This window comes from Bos indicus x Bos taurus, chromosome 13 (assembly GCF_003369695.1).
Source record: "Bos indicus x Bos taurus breed Angus x Brahman F1 hybrid chromosome 13, Bos_hybrid_MaternalHap_v2.0, whole genome shotgun sequence".
Lineage (NCBI taxonomy): Eukaryota > Metazoa > Chordata > Mammalia > Artiodactyla > Bovidae > Bos > Bos indicus x Bos taurus.
In genome coordinates, this window is record NC_040088.1 from 68874400 (window position 1) to 68880889 (window position 6490).

The window sequence follows — 6490 nt, forward strand, 5'->3', positions numbered from 1 at the left end:
TGAGGGGATATGTGGTATAGGTTTCATTAATAAGACAATGTTATACCATAAATATTTTACCCAATGGCCTTGTATATATATGCCTAAACATGTAGTTATAGCAATGTGTGCTATGCTATTTTTAATAGCATTAAAAAATAAAGTAATACAATTTAACACAAGTTAAATAATAAATAGCTTCTGTCTATTATAAACTTCATACAACCCAACATCATATTAAGAGATTTACTTTAATAATATGATTTGGCACCTGCAACAAACCTCTTAGGCAAGTGAATGTGAAAGTCGCTCAGTCATGTCCAAATCTTTGGGACCACATGGATTATACAGTCCAAGGAATTCTCCAGGCCAGAATACTGGAGTGGGTAGCCTTTCCCTTCTCTAGGAGATCTTCCCAACCCAGGAACTGAACCAGTGTCTCCTGCATTGCAGGCAGATTCTTTACCAACTGAGATATCAGGGAAGCCCCTTCAAGAATACTGGAGTGGGTTGCCATGCCCTCCTCCAGGGGATTTTCCCAGCCCAGGTCTCCTGCAGTGCAAATAGATTCTTTGCCATTTGAGCCACCAGGGAAGCCCAAGAATACCGGAGTGTGTAGCCTATCTCTTCTCCAAGGGTTCTTCCCATCCCAGGAATCGAATCAGGTCTCCTGCATTACAGGCAGATTCTTCACCAGCTGAGCTACCAGGGAAGCCCTAGGTAAGTGCTATTCATTTTCCTACTGATGAATAAACTGAAACAGAAAGAACTTGTAGGGTCTGAATCTAGATCTAATTACAAAATTAAGTGCTGAATCCATGGTATGCTGCTTTCTAAGTATCTCACATGCAATGTAAGAAAAAGTATTTTCTGTGTTATTCTTATCTATAGCCCCTTGGTTTATCACAGTGCCTGCTTATAGTATGCACTCAAAAATTGCTGCATGCTCAATATATGTATATAAGACACTGTATTAGAAACTAAGGAACATAACACTGAAAACAAATTAGTATCTTACCCCAGGAAATTTCTCATTAGGGTTTGATAGAATATAGAAATATGGGATATGAACACTACAGAACAGTATAGTCAACAATAAAACTACAAGGCAGATTTTTAAATGTGCACTGCAGTACTCAAAAAGAATGTGCTATCTTAAAGGAAGAGAGAAACGAAATAAGCAGATACCCCATTACAAACTTTGTTTTCAACAGTGATTTGACTACTGAAACATGCAACATGGTTTTCTTGAATGCTTTTCACACGTAAGTATCCCTCCTCACCTAAGTTATAATGATTTAATAAAACTTTCCACTTAATTAATAAATGTTAGTCTAATCTATTTTAACTATGCAATTAACGTTAAACAACAAGTTTGGTTGGAAAAGCGGTGTTACATTCACTTTAAATTAAGGTAATCCAAAAGAATTGATGGCTGACCTAAGAGGTATCTATACAAGGTAAACACTAATGGGATCCTGAACTTGTCCTTCTGTGTATCAGGCTAAATATGAATAGTGTAGTACTTAGCTATAACAATATACTTAATCCTTGCAGATAAAAACTTAAGATGTGACCATATAAGAGGCTTAAATGTCTTAAGGTAAATAATAATATGTCTCAAGGTAAATAATAATAAATAATAAGAGGAAAATGCCATTCAAAAAAGAACAGATTTAACTTTTAATACACTCAGGTTTTTACTAAAACAGATATCTCTCATACACCATAAACTCTTCTTTGTTTTTGCTTTCTATTCCTATTACTTATCCCTATTTTATCGAAAAAAATCTTGTTAATATGTTTACAATATTGAATCTGACATTGTCCATCTAAAAGTCATTGAATGGGGTCATTTCTACTTAGAGTCTATACATTCATCTACAAGTTAATAAGTATCTGGCATTTCTGTCTTTGTTATGATTTTCTTGGTGTTTTCATCTCATTTAGCTGACTTGTGCATAGGAATCAGATTGGAAAAAAAAATTAGGCACACATCGTGATATTTCATCCTAGTCACACAACACCCGTATTTGCAACTGCTCTTCTGCTGCCAGTCTCTGGCAGCTCATTCCATTGTCTCAGATGCTTCATGTGCTTCCTGGCATTTAGTGTTTTATCAGTGAGTATTAACTTACATGTGATAGAAGAAAATGGACTCAGGAACCTGGGCTCTCCACTGGCAGCTCTTTTTATTGGTGCTCCTGTCTGAATTGTTAACTATTCCTAAAATCATGACAGGCTTTCTGTGAACCTCTTCCTGACCTTAGTTAAACACATTTTATTTTTGTCATTTGGAAGTCCACAGAAAAAGTGGACTTTTAGAAAAACTGGTTCAACACAGAGAATGAGGAAATAAGCCGAAAACAAATATTGACCCAAGTGAAATAAGTATTAAGAAGGGAAAGTAAAAACAGAGGCAAATTCTGGAATCTGTGCGTTTAATTGGATTGAAAATGTCCGTTTGGCAATGCCCAGGAAACCATGAAGATTGGGAAAGTAGAAAAGGGACTAAGAACATCAGTTCTTTATACGAACAGCCATTCCTCAAAGGATTTTCCAAATATTAAATACTTTATGGAGTTTGCTTGACTTTATCACTTACATCAGAATTTGAACCCCTACTTTTACGTATTTAATATTAAAATACATAAACATTCTGTAAAATAAAATTTTAGAATATAGCTTTCTGGAATGTGTAGCTACTATTTTCTGTTGTTAAAGGTTTTTCTCAAACATTATCTACAGCAATTACCTTATTCTGCTGACAAGCATTGCTATTGCAACACAAACCAAGTCCAGGATTAGAAGACTTGGTCAAATGCAAACTGCATTCATAATTTCTTTTTTCAGTAAACAAAATGTATTTTTGCCTTATGAAATATTTAATCCCTAAAATCTATCTTTTTTCAGTAAACAAAATGTATTTTTGCCTTACGAAATATTTAATCCCTAAAATCTATCTCTAATTTGAATGTCTGCCATATTTTCAATAGTGACTTGGAAATATTGCAAAATGATCATAATTTTAATTTTAGTACCTTAGGAATGTCTCTAAAACCACATAAATAACACATGTAAAGGATATAACAGCAGGTGCTAGGTAACTTTCAATGAATATTAGGTTTCTTTCTCTTCCTTAGCATACAGTAGAAAAAAATGAAATATTTGTTATTTAAAGTTTAGTTGTTTGGAGCTATTTCATAGAACTACAAAACTTTAAGCAAACAATGACTTTGGTCTCTTTATCAAGTTTCTGTAACAAAGACAAGGAATTTAAGCCTAGTTTAGAGTCGGAAGTCTAAGAATGTTATTATATGACTAAAATCTATCTTATTTTATTTCCAATAAAAGTTTTTGGTGCATCTTTCATTTAATAAAAAAAACTGCCCTCTCGCCACCCTGTCACACCTGAGATAATCTATTATTTATCTGTCTATTTAATTATTTATTTCTGGGAGTCATAATTTAAAAGTTAATAATCTCATGATTACTTTTGTACTGAAGTGCATATATTTACAATATACAGATTTGGTAAAAAAAATAAAATGTTTTTTTCACAGATGTGACTGGCTTTGTAGATGTCTTGCTTGCTACCTAAAAATTTTTGTTGACCATTGACAGAATTAAGCCTTTTTAAAAAACTGCCTCATGTTTAGACATATGAGACACTTGAAGGATGTATTAATACACACCATCCTTGCTCAGGGACCACGTTCATCTTCTCTGGATCATTCCAGTTTTAATATGTGTGCTCCTGAAGCGCTGCATTTATTTTGAAGGCCTTTAGGACATGATGAGATCTTTCTGCAGTGTTGTCTTTTGGAGGGAAGGTGGAGGCATGTGTGGACAAGCCTGAAGCATTCCTTTTAGCTGTTAAGTGTTTAATATTGTACTCCTTAGATGACATATTAAATGTAACCAACATTCATCATTGTTCATTAATTGGCTTACACTCACGACACTGGAAAATGCCAGCCTATGCAGAATTTAGAGATGTTTCATACAGCATCATCTCCCAGTCTCCAACATCAAGCTATAAAACCACGTAGTGAGACTGTCCCAGACATCTCGCGTCCACTTGTACATCTGAATGCATTCATATACACACAAATTCAAATAACTCTTCACGCTCTTTGCCTTTTAAAGCCTTACAAAGTACTCCAAAATTAGGAAGAACTGTTTGCCTGTACTGCTTCTACAACACTGATGTTTGTGTCCATAAGGACGTGGAGACATTCTTTTTATCTAAGAAATTTTAATGCTGCTTCTCAGATGTAAGGTAAATAGGTATTACTACATAATTTGTCATGATTTCGCTTTCCATTTCTTACTCCTTAAAATTCTTACATAAAAGTCATTGACTAGATTTTCCCTAAATAATTGAAGTTGAAACCTAAGACTCCAGAATAAAAAAATACAAAAACTGGAACACTAGAACATTATTCAAACTTCTTGATCAGTGTATTAATATAATATATATAGTCATAAGAGCGGGTCCTGGTTCCATAGAGGAATCATTTTAGCTTGAGTTCTTGAATTATCTGTTTATGCATGAAAAATATGTATATATTTACAATATTGCAAATATACTTTACTTCATGCAACAAAGTAGCCAGTAAACTTCAACTTTAAAGTACATGGAAAATTAAAACACATTTCAAATAATTCAACTCCATTTCTATCTGGCTATGTCATGAAGAAGAAATAAGAGGAACTAGGGATTTTACACAGCACCAAATAAATGATCTATATCACTTTCAAATACTACTGAATTTTGCCATAATTTTATATGAGAATGTTAACAGAACTGTGAAAAGAGAAATTCCTGTCTTTTCCTGGATTTTTAGAATTTCTTTTTGCAAATGTACTTGATTGATTGATTTGTCTCTTATCTATGGAATATATATAGCTGTCTCAGATCTATGGATTAGATATATTTATGTGTACTCCATATATATGGGTTGCTTGTGGGAAACAAACAAAAGATAAATATAAAGAAATAATCTTTATCTTTGTTTTTTGCAGATCCACAATAGATCCCTATACTATATATATAAATTATCTCTTTTCACGCAAAATTAGAGGTAACAACTTTTATAGAGATTAACATCTCTTTTAAATCCCTATGCCTACCATTGGATATTTTATTACTCAGCCAAGTTTCCTGTGTTAAGAAAATTAAAACAAAGCTTATTGGAAATTTGACAATTGAAAAAATTCTTATTTTTCGGATGCTTGCAAAGTTTAAAATCACACTACAAAATGCCCCAGAATTCCCATTCTAGTGTTTTTTTGTTTTTGTTGTTGTCTCTATTCTTTAATATTTTATAAACTATTTCAATATCAATTAAAAGATAAATAAGTAGTTTTTTAAAAACAAATAAAAACACATATTAAGTTTCTTCAGTATAAATTATAACTTTGCATAGATGTCAACTAACTGTATAGCATACTTATTAAGCTTTATTAGCCAGAAAGGCATAGTATGGTATAGGTCAAGGTTTTTATAATTTAAAATAGGAATATACGGGAACAAGTGGGGATGTTCTCTGAAACAGGTAATTAAATTTATCTGTACTGATTAATATATATTTATAAATAATTCACCTTCTTTATTTTATCATCTTAGCCCACTCATCAAAATAATAATCTGAGGTCTCTTCCCTTCATGTAGCCCTGCAAATTTATTAAGAATCAAAAGCCTTTACTCAGGTGAAGACCTTTAAAGGCTTCCTTCCCTGAAAAACAAATTACTTCATTGTTATAAGCTATGATAATATCTAACACCTTCATAATTATTATTAATCTTTGATTGATTTGATTGATAAAAATTCAGTTATTTACATACTTTAAAGCTACAAATTTTTTTCTAAGGATTTCATCAGTCTAACTATATATAAAGAAACTTATTAAAGTATTATTTTTCTCATTGTCAATTAAAAACCAATTTACTCTGGAAAACTAAGCTGTCATCAGTTAATTGTCCCAACTATAAACAATTATTTGAAACATGCATGCATGTTGGAATGTGTGTAGGTCATGACTGAAGATACACTTTTTACCACAAAATGCTGAAAGAAATCAGGGATATTTTTTGCTCTGTGGCAGAAAACAATTAAATAATAAATATATACATTTGTGGTCCTCTGCAAGCTGAGCATCATTCAGTAGCAGAAGGGAATTTGACCTGCTGTTTTTATTTCCCTTCTCACTTCCCTCTCTATTTTCCTATTTCGCCTTTGCCAACTCGGCCTCTATTGACCACTCTCAAGTTCCTAAAAAGTGTAGAAAGAAAGGAAGTTATATTGGCCACCTTAAGATGGGGTAGGACAGAGGCAAGAGATCTGAAAGCAATGTGAACTGTCAGAAAGGAGTGTCAGTGAGTTTTCACACTTTGATGTCCTGAGACTCAAGGCCAAGGGTTGTGTCACTAACCTCTATCATGAGACATGAGCATTCTGGAGACAAAAAGCTGTCACTACCACCTAGTGGTAGCATTAATTATTGC

At 33.0% G+C, this 6490-nt stretch overlaps 1 pseudogene; it reads right to left on the reverse strand.

Annotated features, from left to right (window-relative positions):
- Positions 1 to 3645: 3645 nt before the first annotated feature.
- On the reverse strand, positions 3646 to 3745 carry LOC113903783 (annotated as a pseudogene).
- Between the last annotated feature and the right edge of the window lie 2745 nt (positions 3746 to 6490).